The sequence below is a fragment of the Tyto alba genome, unplaced genomic scaffold, assembly GCF_018691265.1.
Source record: "Tyto alba isolate M040663 unplaced genomic scaffold, T.alba_DEE_v4.0 Super-Scaffold_7, whole genome shotgun sequence".
NCBI lineage: Eukaryota > Metazoa > Chordata > Aves > Strigiformes > Tytonidae > Tyto > Tyto alba.
In genome coordinates, this window is record NW_024881328.1 from 35,019,151 (window position 1) to 35,022,577 (window position 3,427).

A 3,427-nucleotide genomic window follows, 5' to 3' on the forward strand; every position below is an offset into this window, starting at 1 on the left:
CACACGCCGCCCCCTCCCGCGCGGTCACATGGGGCGATCCCGCGCGCGCTCCTCCGCCGCCCGCCCACGCGCGGCCGCCGCGTGACGCAGCGCCCGGCGGGGGCGGCACCGGCACCCGGCAGCGCGCCCCGCCGCGGCCGACGCACACCCCTCCCAAAACACACAGCCACCATCACCCCCCCCCCCCAAAACACCCCCCACCCCCCCCCAAACACACCCACACCCCCTCCCTCCCCCCCTCCCAACCGGCCCCGCGGGGAGACGCGGCGCTCGGTAGCGAGAAGGACGTGGTGAAGCGCTGGAGGCAGCCGCGAGCTGCCGGCGGCCCCGGCGCTGCCCCCTCTCCCTCCCCGCGGGGCACAGGGGTGCCCCGGTGAGGCCGCTGCCCCCGGGGAGGAGGATGACACCTTCCAGCCAGCTGCCGCCTCTGCGGGATGCCCCGGGGGACCCTGAGGCACCCAGGGTGCGGGACACCGTGCCTCACCTCTCCGGGGCGACACCACCTTCCTCCTCCTCCTCCCCCTCCTCCTCCTCCTCCTCCTCCCTGCCCCGCACACCCCCAGCCGCCCCACGCAAGCCGTGCGGTGGTTAACCACGCCGCGGGGCGCGGTGGGAAAGGCAGGCTCCGCGGCCACAGTTTGGTGGTACCACCCAAGGGTCTTCAAGCGCCTGGCGAGCAGCCCACCGCTGCTCCCACGGCCGCCGAGCGCCCACCCGAGGGGGTGAACCCGGGAGGGGGGTACACCGCGGCCTGGGAGGCGCGTTCGGGTAGCGCGGCAAGAGGCTGAGCTCGAAGTGGCGGGCAGAAACCCGGCCCCGTTTCTTTTTTGCCCCCCCTGAACCCACGCTTCCACTTGGGGTGACGATGGCGAGGATCTCCGTCCGCGGCTTTAGGAGCTCATCTCCATTAGCCCTCCCAGTACCCGGGGGCGGATTGTTCTTCTTTGTGAAAACTCGACGCACACAACATACCGTGAGCATGGGAAATCACATTCTTGCTCCTCCCAGGAGTCTTGGTGAGGCTAGGGTCAAAACTTGGTCCCTTTTTTAAGATGACGTGATTTCATTAGAATTTCTTATTTTAGGTTTTTGAATCTGGACACAATACAGACATACAAAAATCCATACAACATACCAAATCTCAAATCAAGCGAGGACAAATGATACCCTGTATTTAGCTGACGGAGACTTGATTAAAAGATGAGGTTTTAATAATGTAAATCAAATTTAGTGCAGGTAACAATAGAAAATAGGATTAAATGGGGGGTGGAGGGGGAGGAGTGTGTGTGGAATTAGAGAATAAGGAAAAAAGCCTCAATAAAATATGCTTGTCTTGTAGGCATCATCCGACTCTTCCCACAGCCGGGAACACCTACCACCCAGGGTTTCCTTTCAGGTTGCGTTGCCTTCCCATCCACACCTCGGCTATCGGACGGCGGCGTTGGAACCGGCGGCTGTTTGTCTGAGCAGGGACCGGCCTGCCGGGAAGCTGAGTCGCTGACCGACCCTTTGGCAACCATGTCCAGATAAAATGGAATTTCTCTTTCCTTTTTTCAAATAGAAGACTATGGGCTTTGTACCATCTTAATAATGAACCTCTGGCAAATCACCATCGCAGAAACTACATAAATATGTGTAATGATTGATACACAATCTAGGAAAAAAAGTTTTTAAAAGTTTTCTAAAGATGCAGGACTGCACGCTGTAGGCTAGGGAAAGACAAGCATCTTTATTTCACATCGTTTTTATTTCATAACACCTAAACTCTAAACACTTGCCTTTTCCCATGGGGTATTTTCCTCTTTTTCAACTAGGTGGGACCATCGGGCTGGTCACCTTGCATTAGGCCTGTTGGCAGTGCCCTGCAGCGTCCCATGGGGAGGGAGCTGGAGGGCTCTCCCAGCCCCACAAAGGCCCCTTGGCCTGTCCCCTCGCCTCTCCCCTGCCCACGCACGCGTGGCACGGACGGGTGGGCAGCTGGCGGGAGCGAGGGCTCTGTCTGCGTCGCATACCCTGACCGAGAAACAGGCACCCTGCTCCTGAGGCTGCTGGCAAATCCACGCCACAGATCAGCAGTTGCCCAATCCTAAAATCATCCCGCTGGCGAAACTGCCCCGATGATGGTACAGAAGGGATGTTGCCCGAGGAAAAATACCTGTTGCCTGCAGAGACGGGCAGCGCCTGCACCTGGAGCCCCTCTGCAAAGCAGAGGCACAGTCAGCCCAGCTGTTGACTGAAACTGGAGTGACTGGGGTTGTCTCCTCGGCTTTGGGGTGTGATCTGGTATCCCGACGGAGCAGACGAGGAGGTAGAGGCAGCTTTTCTCCCTGGCATGCTGTGGTTCCCATGAGAAAACTCAATTGCGCATTGCCCAGCAAAACCACAAAAATGTTCACAGCGCTGCCTTCTCTCCTCCCACTCAAAATGTTTTTGCATATGCCTCTAGGCACTACAATCACGGTAATTAAAGCTGTAAAATATTATTAGTATCACACTTCTATAGACTTTTCGTCCTAAATGCTTTATATACCATGCATCCCGTGCAACAGAAACGCAGCCACTCCTGTGGAGGGAAGGAGCAGGGGCAGCGCACCTCAAGACGGGAAGTCAATTTTTCCCCAGGGGTGCTCGATCCAAATCCCTTCTCCTGCAAGAAGCTCCCGGGACAGCTCTGAAGTCCACCCAGGACGATCCCATGCTGGGACTTGGGCAGAGATCCTGCACACGGGGAACTGTGCGTGCCTATCCTAGAGAAAGAGAGCCTGACAGCACCGCTTCGGGAGATGGATTTGCAGAGATGCTCACAAGACTTAGCTGTGCTGCTGGCGGCTGCCAGAGAACGAGGTGTAACTCAGCCCTGTCCCGGGCTACAGAATCGATCAGGGCAGATGTAGGAGAGGGCTGAGCAGACCGCAGTCCCCTTTGTGGCGTGTGCTTAGACCAGGAACGGTGACGTATCTGTTCCAGTCTGGCATCTCGCGCTGGTGAAGAGGAATAGGACAAACGTGCTCTGCTGTCTCCCTCCACTAGTAGATCTGAGAACACCGGGCAAAAAGCCAGAGGCAGCCGATGAAACAAATCGAGACTTCTCCAGTGAAAAGCAGGGAAGTGTTTTTACAGTGTTTTTTAACACTGTCCTAACATTCAAATTCAAATACTTTCCTGCCCAGGTAGTGTTTCTGCTTCCATCACACAGACGACAAACCAGCGCCGAGTCTAATCCCTCTCCCAAATGTCCTGACATCTGGAGGTAAACATCTCCTTCAGAAGATGTCTGCCCAGCACAAATGGGAAGGGCAGGATGGAGAGAGTTCTGGTAATCTTAGAGCTGTTTTCATAGTTTTTATTTTGAAATGGTTGTAGTGTACTGGGAGTAAAGTGGAAACAAGAAAGTAAAGATAAGAAAGTAAATACATCAGGTGGATCC